The sequence below is a fragment of the Kogia breviceps genome, chromosome 13, assembly GCF_026419965.1.
Source record: "Kogia breviceps isolate mKogBre1 chromosome 13, mKogBre1 haplotype 1, whole genome shotgun sequence".
In the NCBI taxonomy this organism is placed as follows: Eukaryota; Metazoa; Chordata; class Mammalia; order Artiodactyla; family Physeteridae; genus Kogia; species Kogia breviceps.
This window is the reverse complement of record NC_081322.1, coordinates 27,757,180-27,778,937: the sequence shown is the minus strand read 5'-3', so window position 1 is coordinate 27,778,937 and position 21,758 is coordinate 27,757,180. Positions and strand designations below refer to the sequence as shown.

Here is a 21,758-nt window from a genome sequence, read left to right as displayed (position 1 = left end):
AAAGCCAGCTTTTGACTGTTCAGCTCTTAAATGTGACAAGTGTCACCAGACACATGTGGAAAGCAACTAACAAGAAACATGGAGCCCTGTTTAACAAATAGGAAAGGGGGTACTTGGGAGTAAAGATGTGAGGGAGCTAAAAACATGGAACAAAACTGTAACTGCATCCAGTAATATAGGAAAACATATAGACTCTAGGAAAAGGAGTATTTATAGAAAAAAAAAGTCTTAGAATAATCATTACAGTGGAAATGAAAAATTTAGCATAGGGTTTAAAATATAAATTGATAAAATATTCCAGACGGTGGAACAGAAAACAAAGAAGAAAAATAAGTTAGAAACGATTTTTAAAATAATAGATTAGACAAAACTACAATCACCTCACACCAGTCAGAATGTCCATCATCAAAAAATCTACAAACAATAAATGCTGGAGAGGGTGTGGAGAAAAAGGAACCCTCCTGCACTGTTGGTGGAAATGTAAACTGATAGAGCCACTATGGAGAACAGTATGGAGATTCCCCAAAAAACCACAAATAGAACTACCATACAACCCAGCAATCCCACTACTGGGCACATACCCTGAGAAAACCAGAATTCAAAAAGAGTCATGTACCACAATGTTCACTGTAGCTCTATTTACAATAGCCAGGACATGGAAGCAACCTAAGTGTCCATCAACAGATGAATGGAGAAAGAAGATGTGGCACATATATACAATGGAATATTACTCAGCCGTAAAATGAAACGAAATTGAGTTATTTGTAGTGAGGTGGATGGACCTAGAGTGTGTCACACAGAGTGAAGCAAGTCAGATAGAGAAAGACCAACACCATATGCTAGCACATATATGTGGAATCCAAAAAAAAAGGTCATGAAGAACCTAGGGGCAAGACGGGAATAAAGACACAGACCCACTAGAGAATGGACTTGAGGATATGGGGAGGGGGAGGGGCAAGCTGGGACAAAGTGAGAGAGTGGCATGGACATACACACACTACCAGATGTAAAATAGATGGCTAGTGGGAAGCAGCCGCATGGCACAGGGAGATCAGCTCAGTGCTTTGTGACCACCTAGAGGGATGGAACAGGGAGGGTGGGAGGGAGAGAGACGCAAGAGGGAAGAGACATGGGAACACATGCATATGTAAAACTGATTCACCCTGTTATAAAGCAGAAAGTAACACACCATTGTAAAGCAATTATTCTCCATCAAAGATGTTAAAAAAAATAGATTAGATAAGTCAAATCCTCAGGATGTGGACATGAAACCCCCTGACAACAGTTGTGCATCAGGCCTGGCCAGCAAACAGGTTGTTGCAGATGAGCAGTGCTCCAGAGCATATCAGCTCTATAGAAACTGTGAGACAGGGAAAATGTTTATTAGTCAGCTTGATTTTCAAGGTTCGGGCATTCTGGGCAGTTTTCAAGGCTCGAGATAAATTTTCCGATGTTAGCTCTAAATAAATCGCATTGTTTTCTGCGGAGACACCTTCCATTTGAAATTCGCTGAAGAAGTTCTCCTGCTCCAGCTCACACCACATGCTTACCCCTCCACTGGCCACCTTATCAGAGAGGACGATGTTCCACTTCTCCGGGCTGATATGCAGAGTGCAGGTTTTGGCAAGCTTGGCTATCATGTTACTGACTCGCGTGAAGTTGTTCAGACAGGCCGCATCCACGAGCTTAGCCCGAAACTTCATGGCGCGACGCAGCCCGTGTGGGGCGCCCGTACACGGCCCGCTCCAGGGACGCTGCCCGCCGGAAACACCACCGCGGGCCTGGGTTCCGCCTGGCTCGGCCGGACGCCCGCCCGCGCAGGAGAGGAGGGCTTTCGGGTCGAGCCCCTGAGGTGACACGACCTCTGCCAGAAGTCACGCGTCCTCTGCCCGCAAGTGCCGGAAGTCACGCGTCCTCCGCCCGCAGGTACCGGAAGTGGTTCTCTAGATATAGACTTTTTAAGTATTTCTATCCTGAACTCTTCCCCACCCAACCTGGTTCCACATGTTCTTCCTTGTTGATCACATAGCCAGTTGGTGGGGCACAGTCAGGTAAAGGAATCTAAACTAAGGGTAAAATAAGGGAAGCAGAGCTCTCTGTGTGCCCCTATACAGGCAAAGTTGTCTCCTCTTATTGCTCCTTTTCAATATCATGCTGGAAATTCTAGCTAATGTAATTAGACATAAATAAATAATTAGATCAATTGATCAATAAATAAATAAATAAATAAATGGTATACAGAATGGGAAGAAAGAACTGAAGTTGTCTTTGTTCACAGATGACGTGACTGTTAATGTAGAAAATATAAAAGAATCAACCAAAACATCTAATATGTGATCACAGCAAGGTTTTAGGATATGGAGTTAATATATAAAAGTTAATAGCTTTCTTATATATAGCAATGAACAAATGGAATTTGAAATTAAAAGTGCAATACCATTTTTAAAAGCAACCAAAAAAATGAAATACTTAGGTATAAAACTAACAAAATATGTACAAGATCTACATGAGAAAAACGACAAAACTCTGCTGAATGATATGAAAGAAGAACTGAATAAATGAGGAGATATTCCATGTTCATGGTTAAAAAGACTCAATGTTGTCAAGATGTCAATTATTTCCAAATTAACCCGTGGGTTCAATGCAATTCCAAAATCCCAGAAACTTATTTTGTGGATAAAGGCAAATTGATTCTAAAGTTTATATAGAGAGGAATAAGACCCAGCATAGCAGGCACAATATTGAAAGAGAAGAACAAAGTTGGAGGACTGACACTACCTGACTTAAAGACTTACCATAAAGCTGTAGTAATAAAGACAATGTTATATTAGCAAAAGAATTAAATAGATCAACTAGATCAATGGATCAGAATAGAGAGCCCAGAAATAGTACCCCATAAATGTAAGCAGTTGATCTTTGACAAAGGAGCAAAGGCAACACAATGAAGCAAAGATAGTCTTCTCAAAAAATGGTGTTGGAACAACTGTATATTCACATGCAAAAGAATGAATCTAGACGTAGACCTTATACCCGTCAGAAAAACTAACTAAAAATGAATCACAGGGCTTCCCTGGTGGCGCAATGGTTGAGAGTCCACCTGCCGATGTAGGGGACACGTGTTCGTGCCCCGGTCCGGGAAGATCCCACATACCGTGGAGCAGCTGGGCCCGTGAGCCATGGCCGCTGAGCCTGCGCGTCCGGAGCCTGTGCTCCGCAACGGGAGAGGCCACGGCAGTGAGAGGCCTGCGTACAGCAAAAAAGAAATAAATAATAAAAAAATAAAAATGAATCACACACCTAAAGGTAAAACAGAAAACTGTAAAGTTAGAAGATATCAATCACAGAACAAAGTCTAGTGTTGGGTATGGTAATGACTTTTTAGATACAACACTGAATGTACAGTACATGTGAGAAATAATTGATAAGCTGGACCTCATGAAAATTTAAAACTTCTCTGTGAATGTCATTTTCAAGAGAATAAGAAGACAAACCACACTCTGAAAAAAAATGTGAAATTGACACATCTTTAAAGGACTGCTCTGCAAAATACACAAAGAACTTTTAAAACAGCCATGAGAAAACAATCTGATTTTAAAATGAGCCAAAGACCTGGACAGATACCTCAACAAAGAAGATATACACATGGCAAGTAACCATATGAAAAGACTCTTCACATCATATGTCATCAGGAAAAAACAAAACAACAATGAGATTACATTACATATTTTTTCAGAATGGTCAAAATCCAGAAAACTTAAGACACCAAATGCTGATGAGGTTGTGAATCAACAGGAACTCTCATTCCTTGCTGGTGGGAATGAAAAATGGTTTAGCCACTTTGGAAGACAGTTTGGCAGTTTCTTACAAAACTAAATACGGTTTTACCATACAATCCATCATTCATGCTTTTTTGGTATTTACCCAAATGAGTTAAAAACATATGCATACATAAAAACCTACACATGTGCTTTTAGCAGCTTTATTCAAAATTGCCAAAACTTGGAAGTAACCGAAATGTTCTTCAGCAGGTGAATGGGTAAATAAACTGTGGAATCCCCGGAAAATGGAATATTATTCAATGCTAAAAAGAAATGAGCTGTCAAGTCATGAAAAGACATGGGGGAAACAATATCAATAATTGAAAGAAGCCAATCTGAAAAGTCTACATAATATATGTTTCCAACTATATGACATGATGAAAAAGGCAAAACTATGGAGATAGTATAAAGGTCAGTGGTAGGCAGGGTTTTGGGGTGGGGGAAGTGATAAATAGGTGGAGCACAGAAGATTCTTAATTCAGTGAAAATACTCTGTATAATAAATACATGTCATTATATACTTGTCTAACCTCATAAAATGTCCAACACCAAGAGTAAACCGTAATGTAAATTATGGACTTTCGGTGAGTATGATGTGTTGATGTAGATACATCAGTTGTAACAAATGTGCCGCTCTTTTGGGGATATTGATAATGGGTCATTCTGTGCACATGTGGGACAGGGGATATATTGGAAATCTCTGTACCTTCCTCTCAGTATTGCAATGAACCTTACACTGCTTTTTCTTTAAAATATGGTTTTAATTAAAAAGTAACAGTTGGGTACATTTGTGTAGATTTATTTCTGGACTCTTTATTCTGTTCCACTGATCTATGTATCTGTCTCTCCGCCAGTACCACACAGTCTTCATTACTGTAGCTATAAATTGACTTGAAATCAGGTAGACTGATTCCTCCTACTTTGTTTTTCTTTTTTAAAATTGTTTCAGCTCTTCAAGTTCCTTTGCCTTTCCACATAAAATTTAGGATAATATTATCTATAAAAACTATTTCTGGAATGTTGTTATGAATTGCATTACACCTGTATATCCCACTGTATATATGTACTGAATCTTCTTTATCCATTCATCTGTCGATGGACATTTAGGTTGCTTCCATGTTCTGGCTATGTGAGAGTGCTGCAGTGAACATTGGGGTGCATGTGCCTTTTTTTTTTTTTTTTTGCGGTATGCGGGCCTCTCACTGCTGTGGCCTCTCCCGTTGCGGAGCACAGGCTCCGGACGCGCAGGCCTAGCGGCCATGGCTCACGGGCCTAGCTGCTCCGCGGCATGTGGGATCTTCCCGGACCAGGGCACGAACCCGTGACCCCTGCATCGGCAGGCGGATTCTCAACCACTGCGCCACCAGGGAAGCCCTGCATGTGCCTTTTTGAATTTTGGTTTTCTCAGGGTATATGCCCAGTAGTGGGTTACTAGGTCATATGGTAGTTCTATTTTTAGTTTTTTTCCCCTACCTTTATTTATTGCCCAGCAGGCTACTTGAGGGGGATGAAGCAGGAGGAGAGGGTGGCCCCAGTGCCAGGCCGGCTGTGTTTCATGGGCTTGTAAGTGATGGAGAACTCACCTAGGTAGTGGCCGATCATCTCAGGTTTGATTTCCACCTGGCTGAAGGTCTTGCCTTGGTAGCCGCCCACCATGCTGCCCACCATCTCGGTCAGGATGATCATGTCGCACAGGTGCATCTTCACCAACTCAGGCTTCTGCATGGGTGGCACCTCCTTCCTTGCCTTGTGCAACCGCTTCAGCAGCGAGTGCTGCTTCCTCCAGAGGCCACGGTTCAGCCGCTGCCGCTGCCTCACACTGTACGGCTGCATCAGCTGCTCACGGGACACGTCCAGCAGCTGGTTAGGTCCACGCAGTGGTAGGTGAACTTGAGGAAGGTCCACTTCTTCTTCTGCTCCACTTCTGCCATCTTGTTGGCTCTTCAGAAAGCTAGTTTTATAAGGAGCCTCCATACTGTTCTCCATAGTGGCTGTATCAATTTACATATTACTCAGCCATAAAAAGTAACAAAATAGGGTCATTTGTAGAGACATGGATGGACCTAGAGTCTGTCATACAGAGTGAAGTAAGTCAGAAAGAGAAGAACAAATATCAAATATTAACGCATATATGTGGAATCTAGAAAAATGGTACAGATGAACCTACTTGCAGGGCAAGAATAGAGACACAGATGTAGAGAATGGATATGTGGACACAGAGGAGGGAAGCGGGGATGAATTGGGAGACTGGGATTGACATATATAGACTACCATGTGTAAAACAGAGAGCTAGTGGGAAGCTGCTGTATAGCACAGGGAGCTCAGCTCGGTGCTCTGCGATGACCTAGATGGATGGGATGGAGGGGGGATGGGAGGGAGGTCCAAGAGGGAGGGGATATAGGTATACATACAGCTGATTCACTTCATTGTAGAGCAGAAACTAACACAACATTGTAAAACAATTATACCCCAATTAAAAAAAAAAATGAACGACACCTCTGGAAAAAAAACAGCAACGCTGTATATCAATTTTAGATGAACTTCAAAAATTATTCTCTAAATCAATCAGTATCTATTATTATGACCTTTAGAACAGTGTTAAAATCTCACTTGACTTTTTATTAAGGTAATGTGTGTCTGTTTCATTAAATTATAAACTAATTCAGGAGAGGTGATCCTTCAATATCCATGTATATGTTTCTAATGTCTAGCTTGTTGGTGTGCAAGAGAAGATATTCAGTAAATCTTTACTTTAAAAATTACATTAGAATTATGAACTTTAGCAAGTTACATTACACTCTCAACATTTATTCTCCAATGCATTACTCAGTATTCAAAATAAAGCCATCCTTTTAAATCTTGATTCATTCCTCTTTCCTCCATGATGATACCCTTTCATGTATTACTTTTGGTAATTTAGAAAATACTTCCATTTGTCTGATAGTTAATTTCATGAGCACATCAAAACTTATTTAAAATTTTGTCTTTTTATGTGTAGGCTTTGAGAGAAATTGTTGGTTAATATCTAGGAATTTAAGTTTACAAATTTATGTTAACAGATCAGTTATTTACAAGGGACAACTGGAGATTAAATCAATTGGATTTTTTTCTCTCTGTTGTCTGTGTAAAGCCTAAGATTATAATGCGCTCTTCAACATTCATTTTTCTCCTTACCTTTTTCAAGTCAATTCTACTTTTGTAAAGCTATGTTAGCCATTTATGTTTGTTTTTTTTTTTCCCACCAGTTCTAAAACAACCCATGGACCATACAAAAATAATGGTGCTCTATTATATTTTTTATTGTGGGTTACATATTACCATAGGCAACTTCTCTTACTATTAATAATATTCCTCTCTATTTTCATATATTGTGCATTCTTCTAGATCTAGCTCTTATGTAAATTCTTTTCTGATCAAACATACCTTAAAAAGTCTCTTCTGTTTATGCATAGTATTCAATCCAGTGAATCATTTAAAGGGGAATTAAGTCTGCAATTTCTCGACAGTGCTTTTATTGCCATTTAACTGTTACTTAAATATTGCCTTTTCTTTTTTTTTTCACTTCTATTTGTATACTTTGCTTTTCCTCCTAACTGTAGATTCCTGGAAATCTACAGTATATAGTGTATTATAAATACAAAATTATTATTTGATTTGAATAATATTTATACTCCAAGAGCACAGTAAATGGTCACTTGCAACCCCGAGGCTGTGCTTCAAAAGTCTTTAGCAGTATCTTTCTTTTATTCTTATCTTGAGAATATTGACTAAATAATTGTTCAGGGTATTTTTATTGCAGTGAATATTCACATGGTCAGATCATATGATGGTTAAGGGTTTAACTCTCTGGTCAGATGTTTCCATTCAAATTTTTGCTACATTTTTCTTATTACTCCTGTGACTGTCAGTTAATTGTTTAACCTTTCTAATATATATTCATAATAAAGATAGTAAAATTTTATTGTAATAAAATTGTATCATACATGTTGTGATTAAAATAAGTATCAAATTTTTCTTTGATTAAATTTCAGTAAATATCATGCATTTTTGAGAAATGTATCTTTTCTGTACTTCATTGCTGTGAGGATGAAATGAAGACTTTGTTGTGAGAATGAAGTGAGGTTATGTATGCAGAGCACTTGGTATGTGCATGTAGTATATAGTAAGTATATGATAAATGCTACTTTTTAAAAATAAATTTATCTTATTTATTTATTTTTGGCTGCATTGAGTCTTTGTTGCTGTGCACAGGCTTTCTCTAGTTGCGGTGAGCGGGGGCTACTCTTTGTTTTGGTGCATAGGCTTCTCATTGCGGTGGCTTCTTTTGTTGCAGAGCACAGGCTCTAAGCATGCAGGCTCAGTAGTTGTGGCACATGGGCTTAGTTGCTCCGTGGCATGTGGGATCTTCCCAGACCAGGGCTCGAACCCATGTCCCCGGCATTGGCAGGTGGATTCTTGACCACTGTGCCACTAGGGAAGTCCTAGATGTTACTTTTTATTAGTAGTGTATCTTTAAAGTGAATGCTTTTTTTCTATTCACAAGTTAACATTGTACAAATGACTGCAATTATTTGGGAGAATGTTACCATTTACTTCAGATTATTATGTTTACTATGTTTACTATTTTAGAAGAACAGGGTTATAGCACCTGAAACTTTTGAAGGCAGATGATGAAAACCTCAATTTTCAGGTTTTTTCCTATAAAAATGCATGTTTTTTATTCTTATAAAGAATATTTAATATACTTTTGATAATGTGTGATATTAATATTTCAACTGTTGAATTTGTCCATTTTTTCCCCAACAACGTTCTGCCTACATTTCTAGAGCACATGTTCAATTTTAATAAATCCTGATTCTTTGGAAGATTGTTACATTCATTATAACCCTTCTATACTAATTTTTATCACTAATGCTGCCTCTATGCTCTGGCAAAAAATAATCTGATTCTCTTTGATGAAATTTCAGTAAAGATTTTGTGCTTCTGTACAGTGAATCTCACTGGTTTCCATTTATCTCCTGGGCATAATTTTAGTTAGAGGTCAAGCCTTAGGGAAAGAGCTTTGAAAGATCCTTTAAAGAAAAAAATTGTCTTTCTGCCTTGGCTACTGTCAGATCATCTTTGGTCTAATTCTAATGAAATTGATACTCATTTATTTCTGAAGGTTGTGTGAGAATTTACATCATGGCTGTTCTAGCTTAATCTTCCTGTTTGCCATCCCTCTAGGTTAGTATGAGTCCCAAGTGATTTCAGAAAATTGAAATAGTGAAATAATACCAATTGAGAAAATGATTGCTACTTATAGAGTATTAATCTGTGGAGTTCAAACTCATTAATCTAAATCACCTCCCTTTGAGAGAACAGAAAGCATGTATGACAAACCACCTGAGAGGTCAGATTGAAAAAAAAAGAAAGAAAGAATGAAAGAGAAAAAGATAAACAGTAAGGTAATATTAAAGAACTCTAAGGTTACATAATAAATCAATGGGGAGTTAGAAAATTTATTAAACTTCTAGTTTGCTTCACAGGGGATAGTCATACTTCTCAAAGCCACATACAGTTATTTTGGTTTAGAATGCCCTAACTAATCCAGAGTTTAAAATATCAGAAATTAGACACAATAATACTTATATACATAAAAAAATTCTATTAAGAACAAATTTTAAAGCCTTTTCCCCACTGTACTATAAACTCTTCAGTTACAGCTGAAATAATTCATTCCAAGAATATAATCGGGCTCTGTGTGATTTTAGCCCTTTTATTCTTTGTTCATATGTTATTTGGAGTTTTAGAGAGATAGGTATTGAGAATGGATGTCATTTGTTACTGTAGCAGCTGTGACCATTTGGATGGAAGGAAAGACATTTGTCAAAACATATATATTTCTAACTTGGCAGGTTATTCCTTAATGATAGCAATGGAGCCTCATAGCATACTGGGAAAATGACGATAATATCATTGTCTACGATGTTTTATATAAACATCCCATAACAATACAGGAATATATATATGGAGATGCTTGTGGAATCTAAAAAAAAAATTTACTGTCAGATTTCTTAGCCAAGAGCATAAAGAGGGTTCTTGGGAATTAAGTAACCTGATTAAGGAAACATAACTACTGTGCTGGGGAAATTCATCGTCCAATACAAATGTAATGTAAGGTTAATATCCGGTGCACAGATTTCCATGAAAGAACAAACTACTCTAAATAAAAGAGGGATGAGGAATTTTAAGTGTCTTAAAGGATGAGATAACATTTACTAGGAAATGGCTCAGAAATGTCCTTATTAGTGGCAAGTTCAAGACAAGACTTAAAAAAACCAACGATGTCCAAAGTGAGCTTTTTGTTTCTTACTTTCTTGTTCGTTTTTTTTTTTTAGGATTGTTTACTGTATTGTATGTCTAATGTAAAACTTCTCCAAAGATAATAGAAAAAATTTAGTTAAATCCTCTTAACAATTTATGGTTTCTTTAAAAATTAGAAAAGGCTTTGAATTTTGTGTCCAGTGGGGCACATGTAAGACCCAAAGAATGAAGGAGATATAGAGGAGATACATTTTTATATTAGCATGTTTCAAGAAATATAAAGGCAGTTTAAACCAGACACTTTATGCTGTAATATCCTTTTACTAGTAAAACTATTATGTTTCTGATTTAATTTTAATTATAGAATGACTACATTTGAAATATTCTCAATTTTGCTACCTGAACCCCAGCTGCCTTTTAAAATTTCCACGTATAAATCAAATGTAACAATGGTAGAGTTGAAAATATTCTAAGAAATAAAATATTTTAACTTTTTTAAAACCATTTTGATGCCAGGTTATAATTATAGAAGTTAAAAAAAAAAGTTTAATGTGTCAGGGCTAAAGTGCATTAATACCTTCATGAGGTTAATTAAAGGAGATTGCTAAGAAATGGTAGTATTTAGTGAATGAAAATGACTGTTTTTGTGGGGGGGGAAAGGGGTGTATATAAAATCTGTGTATTTATTATAACAGCGGTCCCCAACCTTTTTGGCACCAGGGGCTGGTTTCATGGAAGACAATTTTTCCACAGATGTGGCGTGGGGTGGGGGATGTCTCAGGTGGTAATGTGAGCAATGGGGAGCAGCAGATGAAACTTTGCTCGCTTTCCTGCCACTTACGTCCTGCTGTGCAGCCCAGTTCCCAACAGGCCCCGGACCGATACCGGTCCGTGGCCCTGGGGTTGGGGACCCCTGTATTATAGGTATTATTTATTTTTGTATTTATTTATGTAAATTAATTGTCACATCCCACATTCTATCTAATTAAATTAAGTGGAAGTTAATATGACAAATATTTATATTGTTGGTGATTGGAAACTAAAGTTGTTTGTTTTTCAAGTATTTATTTACTTAAAATAATACGTAGCAATGACTACTGAAGTTAAATGTTGCCCTCTGAAAAGAAATATTGTAAATATTGGCTTTGTGTTTCTTATATCTAGACAATTTTAGAGAAAACTATTAAGGATGGAGAAGTTAAAATATATGTATGTATAATCTTAGTATTTTCCGTATTTCATTGTTAAGGAAGAGAGAGAAATGGGAAGCACATTTAAGATTGGAAGAGCAAATCCTTCTGACAGGTGCATGGATTTCATGGAGTGTACAGGGTGTTCAAACTCTTTTTCTCTGTTGGTGGCTGCCAGATAGCTGTGCTTTTTTGGTTTCTTTATAGAATTAAACAGTATCACTCAGCTGGATAATAATTAACTGGTAGGATAGTGCTTTTTATCCTTTTTATGGCACATTGTATTTTTCTTCCCTTTACAGCTTTCTTAATTCTAAATTTGTTTGCATACAAGTAGTTGAGAAAGATTTTTTAAAATATTGAACTCTAGAAATCAAAAACTCAGTATCTCCAATTTCAGCTTGACCATAGCCTCCTGACTTTTTGTCTCAGGACACTCTGTTTTTCTGCTTTTTTTTTTTTCTTGATGTCACAATAACACCTGTTATAATGTAGCTAAGGTATGAAGATGTGAAGGGTCATAATTTTAGCAAATAAAGTAGTATCAAATATTTTTTGTGTTAATGCCAGCCTTCTTGATCTGTAGCTGGAAGATAATACATGCTGACCCCAAAAAGAAGGACTTTAGCCCCTTCTTCCACTTTAACCAAAGATGCTCCACTTGGATTGGTTTTTATATCAAGTTTCTCAGTAATCTTTTAGATGATAAAATGTCTTGTAAATTAAAAACAAATGTTGAAAATCAAAGTGCTAAGGCAAAAGGCTATTATGTCCTATAATATTTAAAGGTCCAGGCTCAAGAACCATACTCCTTAGGTCCTAATCTTGGTTCAGTCACTAAAATGAGATCATAACAGTACTAACTAGTTCATAGAGTTTCTTTTTTCTTTCTTTTTTTTTTAATTTTTGCGTTATGCGGGCCTCTCACTGTTGTGGCCTCTCCTGTTGTGGAGCACAGACTCCGGACGTGCAGGCTCAGCGGCCATGGCTCACGGGCCCAGCCGCTACCCGGCATGTGGGATCTTCCTGGACTGGGGCACGAACCCGTGTCCCCTGCATCGGCAGGTGGACTGTGCCACCTGGGAAGCCCCATAGAGTTTCTTTGAGAATTAAATGCATTAATACCATGTAGAACACTTAGAATAATGCCCAGTACATTAATAAATTGATAAAACTTGATAACATTAATATTTTATTGTCATTACTGCTATATTTTTATCATTATGCTCTTCAGCCATTAACATATCTCTTCTTGTAATGACTTTGGAGTAGATGTCTAATTCCTTTCATTAAATTGTAGGTTTCATGAAGAATGAAGGTAGTATTTAGAGCTGTTCACAGTTATTCTGGTTGTCCTTCGAGGTAGCTGGAAAGATTGAACATCGCTGCTCATATAAATAGTTAGGAACTACCATGTCACTTCTTTGGTCAAGGAAATATGAATGGAACTATGTATATCACTTTCAGGTAGAAGCTTTAATAACCAATTCACAATGTCCTGAGTCCCCTTTCTGTGTCTTGATGATTATGGAACCAAGTGTTAAAATGAAGTTTTTATTAGCCTTAGTAGCTGTAATGAACAGAAACCTTATCACTGCCCTGTATTTAACTTGCAGCAAAAGCAATAAGTACCTTTGTATTGCTTTAAACTGCTGAGAACTTGGAGTTAGTTTATTATCATAGCATAAATTAACCTATTGTGACTTATACAGGAGCAAAGTATTGGTATTCCTTCCCTTTTTCCCTCATCTCACTCAACAGAATAGTATCTTGTCAAATAAATGAAAGAAAATAACTTTATCAAAATAGTTTTTCATCCTTGTGAAAACATGTGAATTCCACAGACTCTATCTTCAATCAAAGGATTGCACTTTGTGTTTGACATTTTAATATCAGTTGACTGTTGCCTAATCCTGCCTCTTTCATTTCATCTCATCATGAATCTACCTCATAGAGCTACTTTCAATGGGAAATTTATAGAGAATTTCAGTGTTTCTCTATAAAACCACATTTTGACATTTATTTTCCTGGAAATGACAATGAAAAAAACAATTATTTAACTGATATGAAAATATTCTGTTATCTTGGTATAAGTTACAGAAAGTTGGAAACATTTTGTCCAAAAATATGTAGATTCACCTTTTAAAAGTACTAAATTAAGATTTCAGAAAATATTAGGGGTTAGGGAATTCAATAGAAATGATGGGGTGGGGGTATTGAAAGCTCTGAGAAAGAAGGAAGACTTTGAGAAAAGATATTGGTTTCCAGAAAATTTATTGATACAGCTTTCTAAAACCTTACAGATTTTCTGTCTGTCTGCACACACAGGAGCTAAATACATGCCGCTTGCATGAAAGTATGTTGGAGAGAAGTTTGCAGAGACAACAGGACACCTATTGTGAAGTGCATATGTTTTTCTGAAGGTATTTGAAGGGTAGGTAATATATCTTCTGTGCTATCAGCTAATATTTGAGTGGATTTTGTATTTTCAAGTTCTCCCTTAGATTATGATCTCCCTGAATACAAAGTATGCATTTTGTCACTGAATAGCCAGTGACTGGCTGTATTAGTCTGCTGTTGCATTCTGATTTGGGCAGACATATTCCTAGCAGTTGGTATGCACAAGAACAAAAGAGAACAAAAGAGACCTGGCTAGAGAGTAGACTGAAGAGGCTCTAAGCTACTTATGTACTCCTGGTGTATATTGAACTTGTGTACATAGACCTAGGAGACTCAAAAGGGTCCAGTAAAAAGTAAAAACCAAGACAGAGCTGTAAATAACCTGAACATTGAATGTCCTTCCCCACCCACATGCACAATATGTAAGTCTTACTGGCTCCAGGCATTTAAACACAATCCCTGTTCAATCACTGAGTGACTACTACTAATGGACATAAAGGTTAATTCCTGAGAAGCTATGCTTACAGATTAGAGCAAGAATAACAGCAACAAAGCCAAAGTGAAGTAAAACAAAACAAAAATAAACCAAAACCAAACAAACAAAAAATAACTGAGCACAGTTTTCAATGGTCTCATACTGTAGTAGAAAAAGATATTACAGATTTAGGTCAGGCAAGTTATAAAACACAGAAACAAACAGTTTTTTGAAGATTAGAAGTAAAAACAACAACCTTCAAAAAACCTCAAATTCCAGAGTTGCTACAAAAATTACCTGAAATTTCCAGTTTTCATTTTAAAAATTATAAGGCTTATAAAGAAAATGGAAATTGTGACCTATATTCGGGTTAAAAACAGTCAATAAAAACTATCTTTTAATATCCCCAGATGTAGGATTTAGCATACTCCAAAGGACCTATGATAAATATGTCTAAAGAAGTAAATGAAATTGTATTTAACAGATTTAAAGAAAGTATGACAATAATGAATCAACTAAGAGAGGTTCTCAATAAAGATATCTAAATTATTAAAAAGAACCAAATAATTCTGGAATTGAAGAGTTGCAATAATTTAAATAAATATTTCACTGAAGAATCTCAATAGCAGATTGAAAATGGCAGAAAAAGAAGTAGAAATGATATCATCTAATAAACAGAGAGAATAAAGGTTGAAGAAAAAAGAAAAGAGCCTCAGAGACATACAGGAAAAGATCAGGTACAACAATATAAGTGTAATTGGAGTTCCCAAAGAAGATGAGAAGGAGAAGGGGACTGAAATAGTATTTGAAAAAATAATGACTGAAAACTTATAAAATTTGATGAAAAACATTAATCTACAGATCCAGGAATCTAAACCAAATCCAAACAGAATGACCACAAAGAGATCAACACCAAGAGACATCATAGACTTGAAAACCAAAGACAAAGAAAATATCTTGAGAGGAGTAATAGAAAAACAAATCATCATGTATAAGGAGTATCTATATGGTTAATGACTACCATCTCATCGGAAACATTGTCAGAATGTAATGAAATAATGTTACAGTATTCAAGGGGCTGAGAAAAAATTCATCCAAGAATTCTGTATCTAGCAAACTTATCCTTCAAAAATGAAGCTGAAATAAAAATATCTGGGGTAAACAGAATGAAAGAACTTGGTGCTAGAAAATTTTTTCCAAAAAAAATTCTAAAAGAAGTCCTTTAGGCTAAAAGGAAATGTCACTAGATGCTAACTCAAATTCACAGGAAGAATTCTGTTTACCTTCTGTTTCTTCTGAAGGACCGTTCACTGACCTACTCTAAAATGGTTGATGTGGGCTTTTCTATCCTCTTCTCACTGATTAACCTACATCCATCAGTCTATCCTGTATCACTGTCTCAGTGACTAGCTCAGGGACATACAGAAAACTTAATCAGGGCCAATGAGTTCAGAGAGAACACTCTGTTTCTAAGAAAGAAACACTTTCTCTTTGTTCTATAAAACTAGAAAAGGCTGTCTCTGACCATCTCTCTTTTTATGAGAATGTGAGACTTAGAGCAGCCACTACAGTTTACAAACCTGAATGATTCTAGGGGAGGGCACCATATGGAAAATTAGTGATAAAACACCACGAAAGCAAAGAGGAGTTATGGGGCAAAGTCAAGTCTTCGGTGATATAATTTCAACCACTATGTCAAGCCTCACTTACTTTTGCATTTTTTTTTAATACACTTTATCTCCAGAGTATTTTTACATTCACAACAAAACTGATCAGAAAGTACAGAGAGTTCCTGTATATCTCCTACACACACACAATGTCTTCCACTAACATCCCACACACCAGAGTGGTACATTTGTCACAACTGATAATGAATCTACATTGACTCATCATTATTACTTAAAATTTATATTAAAGTTCACTCGGTATTGTACGTTTTGTGAGTTTGGACAAATGTGTAATGGCATATATCCACCATTATAGTATTAGTAGAATAGTACGACTGTCCTAAAAATCCTCTGCATTGCCTATTCATTCCTCCCTCTCCAAGCCCAACCTCTGGCAATCACTAATCTTTTTTACTGTCTCTATAGTTTTGCCTTTTCCAGAATGTCATATAGTTGAAATCATACAGTAAGCAGCCTTTTCATATTGGCTTCTTAAATTTAGTAATATGCATTTTAAGTTTCCCTCATGTCTTTTCATGGCTTGACAGCTCATTTCATTTTAGCAATGAATGACATTTTATTGTCTGCATATTCTACTGTTTATCCATTCACCTACCAAAGGACATCATGGTTGCTTCCAAGTTTGGGCAATTATGAGTAAAGCTGTTGTAAACATCTGTGTGCAGGGTTTTGTGTAGCCATACATTTTCAATTTATTTGAGTAAATACCAAGGAGCACAATTGCTGGATCATATGCTTTAAGAGTATGTTTTGTTTTGTAAGAAACTGCCTAACTGTCTTCCAAAGTGGCTGTACTATTTTGCAGTCCCACCAACAATGAATGACAGTACCTGTTGCTCCACAACCTCGCCAGCATTTGTTGTTATGAGTGTTTTGGATTTTGGCCATTCTAATAGGTCTGTAGTGGTATCTTATTGTTTTTTTAATTCTCTGATGGCACATGATATGGAACATCTTTTTATATGGTTACTGGGCATGTGTATATCTTCTTTGTTAAAGTGTCTGTTTACTTCTTTTTCCCATTTTGAAATTGGGTTTGTATTTTCTTATTGTTGAGTTTTAAGACTTCTTTATTTTGGATAACAGTTCTTTATTAAATATATATTTGCAGATAGTTTCTCCCAGTCTGTGCCTTGTCTTCTCATTCTCTTGACCTCTGCACTTTTAAATTATGTGATCAAATATATCGCCCTCAATTTATGATTATGACATTTAAAAAGTCCAACTAATAGAATATTTTTCAAAAAAATAATTGCATGGTGGCGTAACCATACAGAAAAGAGAATTATTTCAAATTACTGTAAAACAATGCATTTTGACTATATATCTCTAGTGAGATATAGGCTAAGTATATAAACGAGAGAGAGGACTCTTAAGCCACATTCAGTAGTATTGTTAGTTGCAGTAATATAAGTATTTTTATTTTGAATCTAATTTGTATTAGATTCTATTTTGAATCTAATTTGTATATGTAAAGAAATTAGTCAACATGTTAATATTATTAGGACTAAAATTTTAATGTAGGAAAAAAGAGATCAAACATAAAATCAGCCAGGTCAAGTAAAACTCTGTAATCTTGAATTTGAATTTGTATATAAGTATGAACTTATAGTTCTTTTTTTTTTTTTTTTTTTTTTCAAAAAAATCAGTATTCCCTAGTTCTAAACACTGAAAAGAGCAAGAATCATTAGCAGCCCAGTGACAATGAGCAACCATTTGTGGTTGCTAAATGCAATTTACCACTAGAGGAACCAGGACTCTATGGAGAAATTACTTATTCTAGGTCTAGAGTAAGATATGGATGTACAAGATGATTCTACAACATATATTTCAAGGAATTTGTCAAAGACTAATGTGGGCATGTGAAAAGGATACATGAGTAAATCTGAAGAAGCTCTCATAGCCATATGAGAAGACAATCTGAGCATCAAAAAGAGACTATAATTTCTTACAACAAAAAATAATTCATGAACTCACAGTAATATTCTAAAAATTTTTTAAATTGATTAGTCACCATTGAAGGTTGTTGGGACAACAGTCATTTTCCTTGAAAATTAAAAGTAAATGGAAATAATAATCTTTATATGAATAAAAAAGGCAAGGCATTTTTTTCAGAAGCCAGTCCACATATAGTTAAGAATAGTTCAGAAAAATTAAGGGTCTTTAAGCTTTACTGAAGATTGCCCAGTCAGCATAAGGTGGATATTTAAGCCTTGAAAAAAAATTTCAAAATGTGGTCTACATTAAAATTCAGTGGTGAAAGGAGATGGGTGTCTAATATATTTAATAGAAAATAGATTTTACTGAATCTAAGAACATTAATGCTTATTTATTTTTCATTCCTGATATTGATTATTATACCTTCTCTCGATTTCTTTTCAGTCTTGCCAAGGATTTGATGTCATTTTATTAGTCTTTTCAAAGAACCAGTGTTTCCTTTGTTCCACTCAATTTGTCTGTTATTTCATTAATGTCTGTACTCATTTTTTATTAGTTTTTCATTCTTTTCTTTTGTGTGTGTGTGTGTGTGGTATGCGGGCCACTCACTGTTGTGGCCTCTCCCTTTGCGGAGCACAGGCTCTGGATGCACAGTCCCAGCAGCCATGGCTTACGGGCCCAGCCGCTCCATGGCACGTGGGATCTTCCCAGACCGGGACACGAACCCGTGTCCCCTGCATCAGCAGGCAGACTCTCAACCACTGCGCCACCAGGGAAGCCCATTCTTCTTTTTTAAATTCAATTTTATGTTCCTTTTGTAACTTTTGATATGAGTGCGTGGATAATTTATTTTTATTTTTTCAATATTTTTCTAATGTGTACTTTGAAGTCTGTGTATCCCCTTCAAAGCATGGCTTTAGCTGCATCCCACAAATTTTGATATGTAGTTTTTCAATTATAATTAAGTTCAGAACATTAACAAATATTATCTCATCTTGTTAAATAGTTATCTGACTTAATGGTTATTTAAAGAGATATAATTTTTTAAAACAGTATTTTTAATTACCTTTTTGATTTATAGTTTAATTCCATTGTGGTCAAAAATCCTATTCTTTATGATTTTCATCCTTAAAAATTGTTAAAATTCACATCATAGACCAACACATTGTCCGTTTTGGTAAGTGTTCCATGTGTACTTGAAAAGAATAAATGTTACTCAGTTTTTAGGTGTCATTTCACATATGTCAGTTAGCTAAATTTGTCATATTTGCTCTGTTCTAGACACTTTTTGTTGTTGTTGGTTTGTTACTGTCATTCACTGAGAGATGGGTGTGAGAATTTCTCACTGCATGATTGGGAATTTGTTTTATTTCTCCTTTTACTTCAGTCAAGTTTTTCTCTCTTTTGAGGGATTACTATTAAATGCACTTGAACTGAGTATGTATTCTGATGTTCCTGGTTGAAGTGTTCTACAAATCTCAATCAGTTCAAACTCATTTAAGTCTTCTATATCCTTACTGATTTTTGGTCTCCTTGTTTTATCGTATAATGAGTAATGAGTGAAATCTCTGATTACAAAAGGTACATTTTCTCTTTTCCCTCAATTTAGCAGTTTTTGCTTCATGCATTTTTTTTTAAATATATTTTTTAATCTTATTTTTGGTTGTATTGGGTCTTCGTTGCTATGTGCAGGCCTTCTCTAGTTTCGTTGAGCAGGGGCTACTCTTTGTTGTGGTGCACGGGCCTCCCACTGTGGTGGTGCCTTATTTGTTGCAGAGTATGGGCACTAGGCCCGTGGGCTTCAGTAATTGTGGCACGCGGGCTCAGTGGCTCGTGGGCTCTAGAGCACAGGCTCAGTAGCTGTGGCGCATGCGCTTAGCTGCTCTGCAGCATGTGGCATCTTCCCGGACCAGGGTTTGAACCTGTGTCCCCTGCATCGGCAGGCAGACTCTCAACCACTGTGCTACCAAGGAAGTCCATACTTCATGCATTTTGAAACTTAGGATCATTATGGCCTCCAGATGAACTAGCCCCTTTTATCATATGAAAGGATCATTTTTATTCTTGGTAAAATTCTTTTATCTGAAATCTACTTTGTCTGAAATTAATACAGCTAATCAGCTTTCTTTTAGCTAGTGTTGTCTTGGTATATCTTCTTTTATCCTTTTACTTAGAGCCTATTTGTGTTTTTATATTTAAAGTGTGTTTTCTGTAGGTAGTAAATAGTTGGGTCTTGCTCTTTTCTCCATTCTTTCTCTGACTTTTAATTGGGAGTGTTTAAAGAAGATGTGGTACATATATACAATGGAATATTACTCAGCCATAAAAAGGAATGAAATGGGGTCACTTGTAGAGACGTGCCTGGACCTAGAGACTGTCATACAGAGTAAAGTAAGTCAGAAAGAGAAAAACAAATATCATATATTAATGCATATATGTGGAATCTAGAAAAATGGTACAGATGAACCAGTTTGCAAGGCAGAAATAAAGACACAGATGTAATTGGGAATGTTTAAGTCATTTCTTTTCCATGTGATTACTGATATGGTCAGATTTAAGTCTATTATCTGGCTATTAGTTTTCTATCTCATATATTCTTTGCTCTCTTTTACCACTTTTTGTGCTTTCTTTTGAATTAAGTATTTTCTACAATTTTTACTACCCCCTCCTTTACGACTTATTAGTTACAAATTTCGTTTTGTTATTTTAGTGGTCTTAGGATTTAGAGTAGTTATGTTTAAATTATCACAGTCTACTTTCAATTGATATTATAACATTTCACATATAGAATAAGAATCACCTAGCCTTTATGTTATTATTTCCATATACTGTACATTTAATATTATAAACCCACACTACATTGATATTATTTTTAAAGAGACAGCTATATTTTCAAAGAGATTTATATAATAATAAAGCATTTCTTACATATTGTCCATGTCATTACCATTTCTAATACTCTTTGTTCCTTTTTGTAGATTCACACCTTCATTTAGTATCACTTTGTTCTACCTGAAGGATTTACTTTAATATCATCTGTACTGTGGGCTGCAGGAGATTAAATATTTTAGATTTCATATGTCCAAAAAAGTCCTAATTTGCCTTCATTTTTAAAAAATATTTCACACTTTGTATAGAATTCTGGGTTGACATTTTTTCAATAGTTTAAGTGTTGTTCCACTATATCCTTCTTTTACATTTTGTTTCCCAATGGAAAAGCTGCTGTCAATCTTATCTGTATTCTTCTTCCTATAAATATCTTTTTCACCAGTGTCTTTAGGATATTTTCCTGCATTCCTGGTTTTGAGCAATTTGAGTATGATGTTCCTTGGCACTGTTTCCCTTATGCTTCTTTTGCTTGAGGTTCCTTTTATTCTTGGACGTTTGCTTCATAGTTTTTATGAAATTTGAATAATTTTCCAGCTTTGTTTTTTAAAAGTAGGCCACTTAAAGTCATACTACAGGTCAGTGATGCTCTTTACATTTTTAAAATTCTTTTCTCCCCTCTGTGTTTTGTTTTGGATTGTCCACTGCTATGACAAATTCAATTCAAATTTAGTAATGTCTTCTTCTGTAATGTCTAATCTGCCATTAATTCTATCTACTGTATTTTTAAAATCACAGCCAGTATAGATTTCATACTGGAATTTTGATTTGAGTATACCTTCCATTTCTGTAATTATCTTTTTGAACATAGCCCACATATAGTTACAGCTCTTTCAGTATCTTTGACTGCTAACTCTAAAACCTGTGTCACTTTTGAATCACTTTCTATTAACTTGCTTTTCTTTTCTTCATTTTCTTGCTTCTTTTCATGCCTGGTAAGTTTTCATTGGAAGCCAGATATTGTGAATCTTACCTTGTTATATGCCTGATATTTTGTATTCCTGTGAATCCTCTTGAGCCTTATTCTAGAATGCAGTTAAGTAAACTTGGATATGGT

General features: G+C 35.8%; 1 pseudogene; it reads right to left on the bottom strand.

Annotated features, from left to right (window-relative positions):
- Window positions 1-5,312: 5,312 nt before the first annotated feature.
- LOC131767778 (small ribosomal subunit protein uS19 pseudogene) lies at window positions 5,313-5,749 on the bottom strand (annotated as a pseudogene).
- Between the last annotated feature and the right edge of the window lie 16,009 nt (window positions 5,750-21,758).